At 47.4% G+C, this 17,965-nt stretch overlaps 1 protein-coding gene across 1 annotated transcript in view; it reads left to right on the forward strand.

Moving 5' to 3' along the window:
* The window catches only part of ZCCHC24 (zinc finger CCHC-type containing 24), a 240,040-nt gene that overhangs the window by 195,786 nt on the left and 26,289 nt on the right, over positions 1–17,965 (forward strand). The window lies entirely within an intron of this gene.

Raw genomic sequence — 17,965 nt, forward strand, 5'->3', positions numbered from 1 at the left:
AGGAGGAGGAGGAGGAGGATCCTGAAAGTGATCTTCCTAGTGAAGACAGCCATGTGTTGCGTACAGGTACCCTGGCACACATGGCTGACTTCATGTTAGGATGCCTTTCTCGTGACCCTCGCGTTGCACGCATTCTGGCCACGACGGATTACTGGGTGTACACACTGCTCGATCCACGGTATAAGGAGAACCTGCCCACTCTGATTCCCGAAGAGGAAAGGGGTTCGAGAGTGTTGCTATACCACAGGACCCTTGCGGACAAGCTGATGGTAAAATTCCCAGCCGACAGCGCTAGTGGCAGAAGGCGCAGTACCGAGGGCAAGGTAGCAGGGGATGTGCGTAGATCGAGCAGCATGTACATCCCAGGCAGTGCAACAGTCTTTAAGGGCCTGGCCAGCTTTATGGCTCCCCACCAAGACTGTGTCACCGCTCCCCAGTCACGGCTGAGTCGGCGGGAGCACTGTAAAAGGATGGTGAGGGAGTACGTAGCGGATCGCACGACCATCCTTGGTGACGCCTCTGCCCCCTACAACTACTGGGTGTCGAAGCTGGACATGTGGCCTGAACTAGCGCTGTATGCCCTGGAGGTGCTTGCTTGTCCTGCGGCTAGTGTGTTGTTGGAGAGGGTGTTTAGTGCGGCTGGGGGAATCATCACAGATAAGCGTAGCCGCTTGTCAACCGACAGTGCCGACAGGCTAACACTCATCAAGATGAACAAAGGCTGGATTTCCCCAGACTTCTGTTCTCCACCAGCGGACAGCAGCGATACGTAAGCAATACGTAGGCTGCACCCGCGGATGGAAGCTACGTTCTCTCTCACCATCCAAAACGGGGACATTTCTGCTTCATCAATCTGTGTCTAATATTCCTCCTCCTCCTCCTCCTGCTCCTCCTCCTGAAACCTCACGTAATCACGCTGAACGGGCAATTTTTCTTAGGGCCACAAGGCTCACTCAAATAATTTTTCAGAACAATTTTTATAAGTTTCAATGCGCTTAAAAGCATTGGAACTTTAACTTGAACCAATTTTTCGTTACACTGGGCTGCCTCCAGGCCTAGTTACCACTTAAGCCACATTAACCAAAGCGATTAATGGGTTTCACCTGCCCTCTTGGCTGGCCATGGCCAATTTTTGGGATGTACATTAGTACTGTTGATACAGCAATTTTTGTGGGCCCTCGCCTACAGTGTAATCAAATTAATTTTTAGCCCACCTGCATTACAGCTGACGTTACCTCAGCTGTGTTGGGCAATGCAATGGGATATTTTTATGTACCGCCGGTGGGTTCCAGGGAGCCACCCATGCTGTGGGTCCACAGGGAGTTTTTAATACATCTGTACACTTCTAAAGAACCCGTCTGACTGGGGCATGCAGTGTGGGCCGAAGCCCACCTGTATTACGCACGACATTACTACCTCAGCTGTGTTGGGCAATGCAATGGGATATTTCTATGTACCGCCGGTGGCTTCCTGGCACCCACCCAGGCAGTGGGTCCACAGGGAGTTTAACCTACATGTGTCCACTTGTAAAGAACCCCAGTCTGACTGGGGCATGCAGTGTGGGCCGAAGCCCACCTGCATTAAGCACGACATTACTACCTCAGCTGTGTTGGGCAATGCAATGGGATATTTTTGTGTACCGCCGGTGGGTTCCAGGGAGCCACCCATGCTGTAGGTGCACACTGAGTTTTTAATACATCTGTACACTTCTAAAGAACCCGTCTGACTGGGGCATGCAGTGTGGGCCGAAGCCCACCTGTATTACGCACGACATTACTACCTCAGCTGTGTTGGGCAATGCAATGGGATATTTCTATGTACCGCCGGTGGCTTCCTGGCACCCACCCAGGCAGTAGGTCCACAGGGAGTTTAACCTACATGTGTCCACTTGTAAAGAACCCCAGTCTGACTGGAGCATGCAGTGTGGGCCGAAGCCCACCTGCATTAACCCTTTCCAGTCCACTGTGTGACCTGTGAAGACATTAGGGTTTAAGGCTGTACAGCTCCGTTGTTGGTAGACGTCCGTCGGGGTTCTCTTACTGTATATTGCCAGCCTCTCTGCTGTCGGAGCCTATCCTACGTGTCAGCTCATGCAGTACTGGCTTTAGCCAGCATATAGCGCCGTTGTATAACGGCAGAAAAAGAGTAAGCCCCCTAGGAAAACCATATACAAATTGGATTGGAAAGGGTTAAGCACAACATTACTACCTCAGCTGTGTTGGGCAATGCAATGGGATATTTCTGTGTACCGCCGGTGGGTTCCAGGGAGCCACCCATGCTGTGGGTCGACAGGGACTTCACAATAGGGAGTTGTACCTGCCTGTGTCTATGAATTAAAAAGCCCGGTCTGACTGGGGCATGCAGACACCTTGACAGAATGAATAGTGTGTGGCACATAGGTTCCCCATTGCTATGCCCACGTGTGCAGCTCCTGATGGCGGTGGCACAGGATTCTATTTCTCATTGCTTCTGTACAGCATTGTGGGCTATCGCTCCGCCACTTTTAAAGAGGGTCGCTGCCTAGCCGTGCCAACCTCTGCAGTGTGTGCCTGCGGTCCCTCGTCATGGCAGACGCAATTCTAAATAGACATGAGCGTGGTGTGGCATGAGGGCAGCTGAAGGCTGCCCAGGGACACTTTGGTGTGCGCTGTGGGGGGGGAGGGGGGGCGGTTGGGCAGCATGTAACCCAGGAGAAGTGTCAGTGGAGTGTCATGCAGGCAGTGATTGTGCTTTGTTGGAGGTAGTGTGGTGCTTAGCAAAGGTATGCCATGCTAATGAGGGCTTTTCAGAAGTAAAAGTTGTTGGGAGGGGGGGGGGGGGGGCCCACTCTTGCCGGTATTGTGGCTTAATAGTGGGACCTGTGAACTTGAGATGCAGCCCAACACGTAGCCCCTCGCCTGCCCTATCCGTCACTGTGTCATTCCCATCACTTTCCTGAATTGCCCAGATTTTCACACATGAAAACCTTAGCGAGCATCGGCGAAATACAAAAATGTTCTGGTCGCCCATTGACTTCAATGGGGTTCGTTGTTCGAAACGAACCCTCGAGCATCACGGGAAGTTCGTTCCGAATAACGAACACCCGAACATTTTGGTGTTCGCTCATCTCTAATTAGGATATTATAGTAGCAGTGTTTCTGGTGGCACACACACTCACAGTAGCTTGATTACCACAAAAGACAAACACAGCTTGACTCCTCTCACAGCAGTGACATCATCACAGGTCCTTCAGCCTACTGGATCTCTGAGGTGGTGGTAGTTCAATGTGTTCTGTCAGGACTGCTGAGTTGTGTAGGAAATTATAGTACCAGTGTTTCTGGTAGCGCAATGTGCCACACAGCTCTACTACATGGTACACGTCACACACACAGCTCTACTACATCCCACACATCACACACAGCTTGGCTCCTCCCACAACAGAGACATCACCACAGGTCCTTTAGCCCACTGGATCTCTGTGGTGGTGGTAGGTCAGTGTGTTCTATCAGGACTGCTGATTTGTGTCTTCTGAGATAATAACAGCTTAGTTGTATTCTCAGTGTGTTATTTTTATCCTCCCCTTCCAAGAGACCTAACTGTGTTGTTCTTCTGTCGGTCAGACTTTGTGTTTTATATATGTTTTAGGACCTTTGATGGCATCACCAGGGTGCGGAGTGATGACGTTTCCAGGGGCAGGGCATCAGAAGCACTCACTCACATTCTACAGACAAGTGGTCGTTAGTAGTTTGACTATTGTATCCGGCACGCAGCCACTCAGCATTCATTTGGTGCCATGTATGTAAATTCTCACAAGTTGGGGTTCTTCTCAATATTGTGAAATTTCTTGACATTTTCCACTATGTTGGTCAGACGTACTCAGTATCTCTTAGAGGAAGAAAACAATAAAAAGACAGAACGGAGAACGGGCACAAAATGCGTTGAAGGTCCCTCTGATGGGTATCATAGAACAGAGAGATTTAAAATGCAGGAATAATGTTACACTAGCCAACCACATAGACTGCTAGCCAGATCAACTTCTACTGTAACTGAACACAATAGGTCAAGTAAGTCCGGTCTCACATCTGCCTTTGAGCTGCCGGTTGGAGATTCTGTTGCAGATTCGGCTTAAAATACTGGAAGAAAAACCGCATGCGGTGCTTTGTCTTCTGTACAACAGCCAGGCAGCTGAGCAGAAACCATTACAGCCAATGTGTGAAGGTTCTTCTACAGTGAAAGGCCTAGCCCTGAAGAGCTATGGGGCATGAAAAACTGCCCAAATTGCCCATATTAAAATCTGCCACTGAATAAGGCTTACATTAATGTCACAGCATAAGGGTTAAAGACAGCCTGACAATACACTCTGTCAAAAACACTCCGCCCCCAAAAGAAGTTGTCGTTTTGCTGCAGGACCGGGTATGCAGTTCCATTTCAGGCAGATATGTAAATGATGAGAGTTGTAGTGTGATTATATGAACGGTCTTGCCACCTGAGGCACTAAAAGTGTCGTTCCCCCCCCCCCCCCAGCCTAACCCCAAAGTATCCCAGAGTATCAGAGACAATTGTTTTGTTGTCCACCATCCACAGACAAGTGGTGCCATCGTTACACTCCCGTGCCCATCTGAACCATTTCTGGGGGCTTGGCCGATGGAAATTTAGTCTCATGACGCCCATTATATTTACTGCCCTTAACACCCACCGTTGCATCCGTTTGCAGTGGTGTTGTGAATGACGACCTGGACTGCTACGGAGTGGAACTGGGTTGTCTTCATCGATGATTCCAGGTTTAGTTTGGGCACTGACAACGGCAGTTTTCCTGTCTCGAGTCCTCGGGGTGAGCGTCTCAATCCTGCTGGTGTGATGATTTGGGGGGCCATCGCATATTACAGTTGGTCCCCCCTAGTAGTGGTACAGCTCAGCGACATGAACAGGACGACAAGGTGAGTAATGATTTTTTTTTTTTGCTCCGCTGTATTCCCGGCGTATAAGGTGACAGTTGGGGGGTCGTCTTATACGCCCCGTCGCCTTATACGCCGGTATATACGGTATATTTTTTTTATTTTCACAAGTAAAAGTTGTTGGGAGGGGGGGGGGCCCACTCTTGCCGCTATTGTGGCTTAATAGTGGGACCTGGGAACTTCAGATGCAGCCCAACATGTAGCCCCTCGCCTGCCCTATCCGTTGCTGTGTCGTTCCCATCACTTTCTTGAATTGCCCAGATTTTCACAAATGAAAACCTTAGCGAGCATCGGCGATATACAAAAATGCTCGGGTCGCCCATTGACTTCAATGGGGTTCGTTACTCGAAACGAACCCTCGAGCATCGCGATAATTTCGTCCCGAGTAACGAGCACCCGAGCATTTTGGTGCTCGCTCATCTCTAATGGAGATATATTACTATAATATAAGATATTACTTATGAGATAAAACTGTAACTTATATCTAGAAAAGGGCCAGGGTGGTGGCTGGAGGGAGTGACTGGGATACTTTGGGGTTAGGTTTATTTATCAAAGTATGTTTTAAGGGATGTAAAGGGAATGTATCATGTATTTAATTTTTATTAGGGCCTCCTGCACGGTTTGACCCTGCATGCGGGATTCCTGCAGCGAAGTTCGGGCCGATGACCCCAGCTTACCTGTCCGGTGGCTTCTGCACACACTGCGGATGTAGATTGTAAAAGAGAAATAGTTTTTATGTTGTAACTATTTCTTTTTAACTTAACCCCTTAGTGACCACGCCTGTTTGCGCCTTAATGACCAGGCCAATTTTGGAAATCTGACATGTGTACTTTAACATAGAATAGCTCCGTAAAGGTTCTGCATATCCAAGTGATTCTGACATTGTTTTTTCGCCACATGTTGTACTTCATTTAGGTGGTGAAAATAGTCCAATATAATTTGTGTATATTTATTAAAAGTGCCAATATTGGGAAAATTTTGAAAAAATTATCGTTTTTTTCACATTTTCAATTGTAATATATCAAATATGTGCAAACATACTGTACAAACTTTTGCTAAGATATATATTTCCATCTATTTACTTTATTCTGAATGCACATTTGAAAAATGTTTATGTTTTTTTAACCATTTAGGAGACGTACAAATTTAACATTACTTTTCAGCATTTTGAGGAACACTTTGTTTTCCTGCACCAAGCCAAGTTTGCAAAGGCTCATGAGTGTCAGAATAATAGATACCCCCACAAATGACCCTATTTTAAAAACTACACCCCTTAATGTATCCACTGAGGGGTGTCATGAGTATTTTGACCCCACAGTTTTTTTTCAGGAATTAATTCAATTTAGAGGAGAAAAATTAAAATTTCATATTTTTGCAAATATGTCATTTTAAAGACATATTTTTTTATAGTTTACATGAAAATGAGGATTTACACCCCAAAATGGATCCCCCTGTTTGTCCTGTGTTCAAAAATATACCCAATGTGGCCCTAATCTTATATCTGAGTGCACAACGGGGCCCAAAATAAAAGGAGTAGTCAGTGTCTTTCAGAACAGAAATTTTGCTTGAAGGTGTTTTAGGCTCCATAGCACACATGTAGAGTTCTTGAGCGCCCAAAACCATAGAAAACTACCACAAATAACCCCATTTTGAAAACTAGACCCCTTAACAAATTTATCTAGGGGTGTACTGCCCATTTTGACCCCATGGTTTTTGAATGAATTCAAGCAAAGCAAAAAGAAAAAATTGTGATTTTCGTTTTTTTGGCAATTCTGTCATTTTAAAAGCAGCTTTTTTTGTACAGCACAAATATAAATGAATACTTGCACCCCAAAATGGATACCCCTGTTCGTGCTGTTTTCAGAAATATACCCATTGTGGCCCTAATCTTATGTCCGCATGCACAACGGGGCCCAAAATGAAAGGAGCAGTCGGTGGCTTTTAGAACATAAATTTTGCTTGAAGGCCTTTTATGCCCCATAGCACACTTGTAGAGTTCTTGAGCGCCCCAAAACAATAGAGAACCCCCACAAATGACCTCATTTTGAAAACTAGACCCCTTAACGAATTTATCTAGGGGTGTACTGTGTATTTTATGGTTCAAAATGTTTTAATATTTTATCTTGTATACAGTAACCTCTTTTACCAAATAAATCAAAATTGTTACAAAGAAAACTGTTGTTGAGCTCTAGTCCTTGAGTCTCCTTGAGTGTCCGTATGTCTTCGGTGAGCCTCTCCCCGGCTACCAGGATAGGTACTGTCACCAGCAGCTATATATAAAAATCACTCAGTCTAATAAAACGGGGGGGGGGGACATGTAGAAAGCATAACTGTATATCATACGGTTTCACTCTAACTATCTGTAATATGGACTAGCTCAGTAATATATATTCTAAGAAAGATTTCAAGAAGAAAAGGAAAAGAGAATGAGAGAGAGTTGGGAAAAAAAGAAAAGGGTGGGGGGAAGTGGGGTGGGGGGGATGTAGGTGTGTATGAGGGGGAGGAGGGGGGGTGGGATGGACCGACCTAGTCAGCTTCTGTTTGTTTATTTGTGGCTCCCCTATTCATGGGAGCCCGTGGCAACCAGTTGTGGGCGTGCTCGTGGGGGTGGGGTGGTTCCATTCGCCACCCATGCGGTCACCTCCTGTGAGTCTCGGCGCTGGTTCCAGTCAAGCCAGACTGATAAATATTTATTATATCTCAGCTCATCTCTAGCGTATAATTCTTCTAGATGCCTAATGTTGTCTAGGGCTTCTAGCCACATTATCCGGGAAGGTGGGAAGGTGGACTTCCATTTTCTGGGGATCACCTGTCGTACAGCTAAGATGAAAAATCTTAATAGTGAGTTCTTAGCTTGCGCCAGTGGTCCAGGAAACATGGACAGTAGTGTGAGTTCCGGGGTTAAATGAATCTGGTTGCCACTGGCCCAAGCATACAGAGCGCCCATCTCCTGCCAGAGAGGGCCTATCAGCACGCATAACCACCATATATGGGTAAGCGTACCTTTTACTGACATGCATCTCCAGCAGGCATCCGAATGTTGGGGGCAGAATCTGGCCAGCCTCTCTGGGGTCATCTCGTTAGGACTTTATAGTTTAGCTCTTGTAGTTTGCTTGATATATTTATTTTAAATGTCAGTATGTATGCTTTCCTCCATGACTCTTCTGTGAGTGTGGCTCCCAGTTCTTGCTCCCATCTCCTTTCCAGATCCTTCCCCCTGTCCCTTGTTTCCTCATCTACCAAGAATTTATATAGGTCTGAGATTTTTTTGTTCTTCGCCTGATTGAAGATGAATTGGTTCTCAAATGGTGTCGATGGAGTATTTATCTCCTCGAGCTTTCCCAGGGATCTTATGTAGTGGCAAAATTGGAGGTATTGATACCATGCTCCAGTCGGGGGTCCCCGATCCCCTTTCACCTCCCTCAGAGATTTGAGGCCCTCTGTCCCCAGCATATCTTTGACCCTCGGGATCTCTGTTGGGTGTGTGGCTGTCATTAAATTTGTGAGAGATGATCCTTTGAAAATTAATGGGATATCCCTGTTACCCACCAAGGGTGTCATGGGGCCCGGTCTCACTATTAGTTTTGCTTTCGTGGCCGGGCCTATCCAGGCCGCCAGGATCTTTTCTATGAAAGGTGTCAGCCCCAGATTTCTAAAGCCTGAATGACCCAGTAGCCATAGTAGTCCCTGGCCTTTGTATGGTATTGCCTCCTGTCCCATCGTCGCCCATCGTTTTTGAGAACTCCTTTGTGTTAAGTCTAAAACGCGTCTTGCTAAGGTGGCCTTGTAATATAGTGCTATATTTGGAATTCCCCTCCCACCCCGCTCCCGAGGGCTGGTGAGTGCCTTCCAGTTGCGTCTAGCTTGTCTGCCGCCCCAAATGAAACGCATCATTATCCTCCTAATCTGGTTTAGGAAAGCACCTGGTAGTCGTATCGGTACGGTTTGAAGGGCATATAAGAGTATGGGGAGGATATTCATTTTGACTGTGCTAATTTTGACGAACCAGGAGAGGGGTACTGTACGCCATTTTTCCATATCTTCTTCTAGTTTGGTTAGGAGAGGTTTGTAGTTTTTTTGGAAAAGGTCAGCTATGTCTCGTGTAATCGTGATTCCCAGATATTTGATACTATTCTTGCTCCAGGAAAATGGGAAAGCGGGTCTAATGGTTTCTACTTCCTCTTCCGGAATATTTATATTAAGAATCTCGGATTTACTCAGGTTTACTTTAAAGTTTGAGAGTCGGCCAAATTGATGGAATTCTTTTAAGATGTTAGGGAGGGCAATTCTAGGGTTGGTTATATACATTAGCAAATCATCCGCGTAGAAGGCTATTTTTTGCTCCTCGTTATTCGTCTGGACTCCCTTGATATTCTCATTTGCCCGAAGGGCATTTGCCAAGGTCTCCATGCCGATGATATATAGAAAGGGGGACAGGGGGCAACCCTGATGGGTATCGTTTTTGATCTGGAGCTGCTGAGATAGCCTGCCATTAACCCTGATTCGCGCGGAGGGGTCAGTGTATAGTGCCATTACCCACCCAAGAAATCTCGGACCAAACCCGATTTGCTCCAGGGCCACCACCAGAAACCCCCACACTAGCAAACGCTTTTTCCGCGTCAACTGTTAAGAGACATAGTTGTTCTCTCGAGCTCTGGGCCCTGGATAGGAGTGACAATGTTCTTATTGTATTGTCTCCGGCTTCTCTACCAGGTACGAATCCCACTTGATCTCCATGTATCAGGGTGGGGATGAGGGGCTGGAGGCGAACCACGAGCATCTTAGAGAATAGTTTAGTGTCGGCATTCAATAACGAAAACGGCCTATAGCTTCCACATTGGGTAGGATCCTTCCCGGGTTTGGGTAGGACCATAATCACAGCCTGTAGGGCCTGTTTCAGGAAAGGACATGTCCTAGAAATGGCATTAAAGGCGTTTAAAATTATAGGGGCTAGTTGATCACTAAATGTTTTGAAGAAGCGGGGCGTAAAGCCATCCGGGCCCGGGCTCTTGCCTATCTTTTGGGAGGATATCGCCTCCTTTAGTTCCTGTAGTGTGAAATCGCCTTCAAGGGCCTGCTTGTCAGGGTCCGAGATCGAGTTGGGAGTGTGTGTTGCGATGTATGTTTTCCTCTCCTCGTTTAAATCTTGTCCCTGTGTTCCCCTTCCTTCCTCTAGGTTATAGAGGTCCCAGCTTTCCACGATGCCAGTATTATGGTGTATTAGCCCCCCCCCTGGTTTGTTGATTGCAAATATGTACAACTGTTGTGTTCTGGGGTTTAGTGCCCTCGCCTGTCCCCTGCCGCATTTGTCTCCGAATTCGTAAAATCTCCCCTTTAGTTTGTCTCGTTGGCAGAGTGAGGCTTGATCTAGTATGCGGAGTATTTCTGTCCGCTTAGAAGATATTTCTGCAGCTATGCTATCTGCCGGGTATGCCTTGTTTGCTGTCTCTAGCTTATCTAGGCTTGCCAATAATTCTTCTAGCTTGGCTGTTCTGATTTTTTTAAGCCTAGCCCAGTGCACGATGAATATTCCATGCAGGACGCACTTGACGGCTTCCCATTTAATGGGGGCTGGTGTGGGGTCCGTTTCGTGGTTTGATCTGAAGTCTTCTATGGTCTGTTGTATCTCTTGTTTACAGACTACGTCTTCCAACAGGTTATTGTTCAGACGCCAATTGAAATACGTACTATCTTTTCTGCCTACCCTCAGGGAACCCCAGACTGGAGCATGGTCCGACCATATAAACATGCCTATTGTTGAGGAAGGGGACCTGTCTAATAGCCCGTGTGTTATGTAAAGGTAGTGCAATCTGTGATAACTGTTGTGTGCATATGAGTGATAGCTGTAGTCTTTCTCCCCTGGGTATAGTGTTCTCCATAAATCTATGAGTCTGAGGTTTGCTAATTCTGACTTGAGTTTGCGTGTGGCTGAGGGGGAAACCCCTGACTTACCCCCCGTCGAGTCATGTGCTGGGATCCATGCTTAGGTTAAAATCGCCTCCGAGGATGATATTGGATCCATCTGCAAATTTCGCCAGTGCTCCCAACATCCGGATGCCGAACTGTAATTGACCCTGGTTAGGAAAGTAAGCACCATGATCTTTATAAATATAAATCTTCCTTTTTTATCCGTTTCAGAGGATACTAATTTATGGGGCAGCCATTTGTGGATGGCAATTGATGTACCACCCGCTTTTTTAGTTGGATGAGGGCTATGCAACCAGGTGGTGTAGTGACGATGTTTGCATCTGGGTATTTTCGTGTCCTGAAAATGGGTTTCCTGAAAGAGGGCTATCGCGATTCTTTTCTTGTGTAGGTGATCAAGAATTTGTCCTCTCTTGGCTGGTTTGTTCAGCCCCCTTGTGTTAAAGGTGCAGAAATTTAAGTCGGCCATCTGGTTTTGATTCTGAGAGGCCCACTTGTGGGTCGGTCTGTGGGGAGGTGGGGCCTGTTTAGGCTTTTGGGGGTAGGGTAGGGGTGAGGGGCTTGTAAGAAAGATAAGTGTGGGTAAAAAGGTAAGAAAGAGAGAAGGTCCGTCATAGAACCTTGTGCAGCATTGAGCCGCTGCTCATGTTGAACAGGTGAACTACTGGCCTGTTCACTGCCAGTGTTTGCACAAAGTGCATTTGGTCACCTGGGGTGGGAGGCGTGAGGGAGCGACCGGTGTAAGCTTTGTCCTCCCGCGCCCCCCCCCCAGGATTGAGAGAAACTTCTTCTCAAAATATGCAATTGGCCTCTATAATAGGCCTTAAGTGCTAACTCTTGAGGCACCAACTTCAGCATTAACTTCAGTATCAACTATAACAATAACATAAACACAGCCCGGACACTTTCTTTTAACCGCAAACTAATAGCGGGGGTGTAGGATCCACAGGGGGAAGTAGGCCCCGTGCCCCCAAGCGAGGCTATCGCGATATATGTGTCCCGGCTTGGCGAGATGGGTATCAGACCCTCTCCCGCCACCGAGTGTTTGAAATTAAGCATCCTACTTCTACTCCCCCTGTTGCTCCGCTATCTGCCCCTCCGCATCCCCCCCCCCCCCCGCCTCTAGTCTAGATAGTGGGGGGGGGGGGGGCACAAGGGGAACTCCACTTCTGCTGTCACCGAGCTATTGCATGCAGAGATTGTTATTCAACTAGAAAAATAAAACTAAAACATTCACTCCTTGTTTCTCTCTTGTTAGGGGTTATGTCTTCAGGGTCAGGGGTTCTAAAGTCAAGTGGCCTCCGCCCGCTGGCCTCCTTCTCTCGCGTCTGGGCCTTGGTTGTACGGTCTGCCACTGTTCCTGTGCGGTGGGGGCCACTACAGTCGGCGTTTCCAGCCAGTCTGGCAGAGATATCATGGGTAAATTCAACATGCCCAGGAAGTTCGGTAGGTCTCCTAAGGTGCGGAGTGTGGCCGACTTCCCATTCCTCCTGGCCATGAGCGAGAAGGGGAATCCCCACCTATATGGGACTCCCTGATTCTGAAGGGTTGTCAAGAGCAGTCTCAGGGCCCCCCTCAACCGCAGGGTGTGTCGGGCTAGGTCCTGTAGGAGCATTATTGGTCTGCCTTTATGTTGTAAGTCTCCTTTTTCTCTAGCTTTACGGAGGATTGTGTCCTTTATTTTGAAAAAGTGGATCCTGCAAATAACGTCCCTTGGTCTGTTGGGGTCAGTTGGTTTTGGTCCCAGGGCCCTGTGAATGCGGTCGATCTCAATAGGGGGCTCGGGTGGGTAGTCTATTAACTTCTGAAAAAATGATTGCGCCCATGACTCCAAGTGTTGCCCTTCTACTTCTTCTGACAGGCCGCGTATGCACACATTGTTTCTACGGTTCCTGTTTTCCAGGTCCTCAATATGCATGATAATACTTGTGATTTGGTCGGCTTGTGCCTGTATTGCCTGCCGGTGTGTTTCCAAAATGGCTGCCGTGTTCTCCTGTGTCTCCTCTACTTGTAGGATTCTATGACCCAGGTGCTGCATATCTGCGTGTATCTGTTACATGACCTGTTTATTGGACGTTTCAAGTCTTTGGAATAGACTGTCCAGTTCTGATCTTGTGGGTATGGCCATTATACAGCATTTCCATGCCTCCTCTTTGTCCACTGCCTGCATAGTTTGCGCCCCCTTTTTTTTTGTTGTTGGGCCTGTAGTGTGGGGTTCAGGGGTCTGTGGCCAGGTGGGTGGGCTGCCATTCCCGCCCTCTCTGAAGTCTGGGACTGGGGGGGAGAGTATATTGTGTGGGGTGCATGGGCTGCTGCCCGCACTACTTACGAGCCCTCCTCCTGATAAGATTGCTGGCGCTTCCTCCTCCATCTCTGACCCGCTCCTGGAGCTTTCTTTCTCCCTTTCTCCACTGTCAGATAAAGGAAAATTCTTTTCAGCAGCATTCACCATAACCCATAAGGGGGCGGTTTCTTCCACATGTAGTGTCCTGCACGCCTAACTGGGATTGAATCCTAATCCCATAGATTCAAGCTTGACAAAGACCATCTATGTAACGGTCGAAACGTCGCTGTATTTCATGATGATGTGATGTTCTGATGGAAATATAAGTCTTTATTGCACCTGAAGATCTGGACTCTGCTGCCTATTTTTCTTCTCTTTCTCCACTGTCAGGCTGCTGGGCTTGTCCCCTTCCCTTTGCTGGGGACGCTCTGCTCTGCCGGTCTTCACATGCAGGAGCCGGCGCTGAGGTGTCTGCCTTTCCGCGCCCGAACACTCGTGAGAGCGGGCGCCATCTTGGATTTTACCGGCGCTTCTGCCGGGGCACCGAGATATCTCTCCATAGTGCCTTTTCTGCCACTTGTTGCGGGGCCCGATGGGCGAGACTGCCTCCTGCTCATGCTGCTGTACCCGGGGGTGAGTTTTGGCTGCTGCTGGGTGCCTCAGAGCTGCTGGTTGGGTGGGGGACGCGGGAGCTCGCTCTGAGTGCGGCTTACCCCGCCATTAGCCGGACACGCCTCGTACTGTGTATTTTAACCGTACAATTTTTGAATGGCTCTAAGCAAAGCAGCAGGAAAAAATTACAATTTTCATTTTTTGGGCAATTGCGTCAATTTAAAAACAGGTTTTTTTGTACTGCACACATATAAATGAAGACTTTCACCCCAAAATGGATACCCCTGTTTGTCCAGTGTTCAGAAACATATCCATTGTCGCCCTAATCTACTTACAGGACACATGGCTAGGCCTATAATAAAAGGAACACCCGTTGGATTTCAGGGTACAACTGAATAAATTCCAGGTCCCATCGCCCACTTATAGAGCCATTGAGCGGCTAAAACGATAAGGAACCCCCTCAAATCACCCCATTTTGAAAACTAGATCCCTTAACAAATTCCTCCAGGGTTATAATGCATATTTTGATCCCAAAGTATTTGACTGAATCTTATCAAAGCAGAAGGAAAAAATGTCCATTTTCAATTTTTTTGAGAATTTTTTCAATTTCAAAACAGTTTTTTTGTACAGTGTACATACAAATGAAGACGTTCACCCCAAAATGGATACCCCCGTTTGTCCCGAGTTCAGAAACGTACCCATTGTGGCCCTAATCTACTTACAGGACCCATGGCTAGGCCCATAATGGAAGGAGCACCCGTTGGATTGCTCACTTGTACGGAATAAAAATACCCCCCTCCGCGCCCTTTTCGGCTTTCCCCAAATCTTAGATAAAAGTAATAATGTGAACTGTGTGGTATTTTCGAAGACAGGGGTTATTACGGAGGCTGGTTGGAATGGGCAAATGGGGCAATAAAACCGGTATCCCCCCTCTTCCCATGCTTTTTGGGGGTCATTTCTTGACTTCAGTGGTGGGTATGGGGTGTAAAAAGTAGCGTTCTGTGAGTCTCTGTAAGCTTGCAGAGGTGCGGCAGTCTCACACAGAAGACGCTCAATAAGCTGCTCCTGGAACTGCAGGAAGGCAAGCGTTCCCGGGGCTTCTTGTAAAATATGTATTACAGGTAGCGGTCTGAATAACGCCGGGCTCAAGCAGCCGTAGGCGGTATCCGCTTGCGGAGGCCCGCAGCGGATCCCAGCTGTGAGCCCGGCTGTGACCCTGCGTACGGCCGCGAAATGTACTGCGCATAACTGCCTACTCACACAGGCGGTCATTCGCAGTACAATTTTTTATTTTTTTTGTATTTCCCGCACCGTCGCTTAGCGATGACACAGGTACCCGTAGCACGTATACAACGTAGTTGCGTATGGGCAGCTGGTGTATCCACGACCATTGAGCACAATAGGCTCTATGCTGCGGATAGCCGCGGTAAAATAGAACCTGCTGCGTTCTCTTTTCTGCGAGTGGATTACACAATTCCAACCCACTAATGTGAGTGGAATTGTGTAATCCAATGCGCTTGATCTGCGTATTACCGCGGATTGGAAGCATGCGGAATCCGTAATTCTTATCCGGTCATGTGAGACCGACCTGGGACCGCTCAATGAGGCCACCTGTCACAGCTCCAGGCTCTCAGCGACCTTTGGTTGCCGAGAGCAAGGAGCTTTTAAGTTTCCTGGGCTCCCCGACTCCTGCGCATGTGTCCGGTGTTTTGCCGGCCATCGCATGTGCAGAATCCGGGTAAGTTCACAGATGAGGATCACGTCAGGGTGCAAATACGGAGGCCTCCGGTAAAAAGTTTCATCTTATCTCACCGATCGCATAGGTGAGGGGAGATGAAACTAACTTTTTTTAAAAACTTTTACGTGATCACCATTATCCATTGGATAACGGCAAACACGTGATCAGGAACCGCTCACCGCGGCCCCACGTGAAATTTCCAGGCTCTTGGCTAAGTTTTGTAGCCAAGAGCAGGGAGATTTTAAGTTATCCTGGCAATCCACAGCTTTTGCGCATGCGTCTGCCGCTTTGGCGACGGCCGCATGCGCAGAAGATGTGGTAAGGTCCACTGATAAATCCGGGGGGGCCTTAGGTGCGTAATTTCATCCTCCCTCACGGATATGATCCGTGAGGGGAGATGAAATGTAAGCGCTTTTTTTAACTTTTTTACACTTTTTTTAAATTACTTTTTTACACTTTTTTTTTACTTTAAATGATCACTGCTATCCACTGGATAACAGTGATCATCTCTGCAGTGACATCCCTCTGCTCCTGGCTACACATGGAAGCCAGGAGCAGAGGGATTTTAAATTTCCTGGGTCCGGAGCCCCTCTGTGCACGCGCCCGATGTCAATCATCGGGCGCGCATGCGCAGAAGGGGACTCAGGTCCCGGAAGACCGGGACACCACTGAGGACCAGGGGTGAGTATTTTCACCTCAACTCATGGATCCGATCCATGAAGGGAGGTGAAATTAACTTTATTTTTACTTTTTTAAAACTTTTTCACGATCGCCGGTATCCACTGGATAGCGGCGATCGCGGGCCCGGGGCCCGCTCGCCGCGGCCCCCGGGGACATCTCCTGGTTCCCGGCTACCTTCAGGAGCCGGGAACCAGGAGATTTTAAAGTTCCCGGGGTTCCCAGACGAATGACGTCACATGCATGCGCAGAAGAGCCGCGCCGGGTCCCGGAGGACCCATTCTCCGCGGCAGACATCAGGGAAGCCGGGTGAGTACTTCCAGCTGCCCTGATGGATCCAATCCATCAGGGCAGCTGAATCTTTAACTTTTTTTTAACTTTATTGCGATTAGTGCTATCCATTGGATAGCGCCGATCACAATGCCAGGGGGGACTACCCGCAGCCCGGGATGACAGCTCCATGCTGTCGGCTACCTGCGGACACCGACAGCATGGAGCTGTCACGTCCAGAGCCCACGGGGCTTTATTCTCTGTAGGACGCATGTTTTTACGTCCTCAGAGAATAAAGTCCACTTGGGCAGGATGTAATAAGGCTATGAGCTGGTCGTTAAGTGGTTAAAAAAACTTTTCTGCTGACATCCATAGTAGAGGCGCAAACTTCCTTTCTCTTATGCTCTATATAGAGGGTGCAGCAGGGGGTGTGCTCTATTCCAACTGCAATAGCAGGTGACTTCCTAAAGCAACATAATGTTTGAAGAGTTCTGCTACTTTAAGCTGTTCATACTGGTATTAGAACTTTCTGTTCCTTTGTTCCATTTTTGGAGCAGAGAAACAGAAATAAACGTTTCCGTTTTTTTTCTCATTGATTGCAGTAGGTTGTCAAAAAAGTGAAATGTTCCCGTTTGCTTCTGTTCCATTCTATTTCTGTTTTTTTGAATGGACAATGGAACAAATTGCGTTGATCTTTATCTCTACGCATGAAGCTCACTTGCTGTTACTATCTTTAAAATGGACTTTCATTGAATCTTCTTCATGAATTATGGAAATCAATTACATATTTTTTGGAGCAGCTGTGAGCACAGACACGGCCCGGATGGGAAAGAGTGGAAGGATTTACTGTTCATTATGGTAACGGTGAATCTTAAGGTGTTTTTACATGGGGCGATTTGCTCTGATACACAAGCACCGACCAACAAGATTGTCGCTAGTCTACCAGGACAGGCTGATTTAGACGCCATGTGGGATGAACTGTCGTTCATGTGATCGTTCATCCCACATAGAGAATTATCGCTGTCAGCAGCATATCCCCAAGAAGATGAGCAGCCATAATGATGATTTCTTCAGGTGCACAAAAGATGCAATCAGCGGATTCTGTTTTGGATTAATCCAGTAGATAATGGCTGATTTTTGCTGCACCCCTATCCAACAGCCAGGTGAAAACTACATATCAGCTGGCGGCTTGGTGAGAGAGGTTAAAAATATGGGAACTCCCCGTATAACTGGTGGAGTTGACAAGTGTGCTCTCCCCGTTTATACAGCAAAACTTACAGAAAGCTGCAGGAAATCTGAATTTCAGTCTGTGCTTAGGTGGGCAGCATGAAAACTGGAATATTTTAGGATGTTTTTTCTGTCGATAATGACATAAAATATAAAAAAAAGAAAGACATGGCAAAAATGTTAAAAGATGATGGTGTATAATGAATATTTTCAATGTCACATTGCAGTCAGCGCCTCCCCTCTGTGAACATCTTCAGCTGATCCAAAGCAGATTTGTGTTTGTGAAAGATACATCAG

This window comes from Eleutherodactylus coqui, chromosome 4 (assembly GCF_035609145.1).
Source record: "Eleutherodactylus coqui strain aEleCoq1 chromosome 4, aEleCoq1.hap1, whole genome shotgun sequence".
NCBI lineage: Eukaryota > Metazoa > Chordata > Amphibia > Anura > Eleutherodactylidae > Eleutherodactylus > Eleutherodactylus coqui.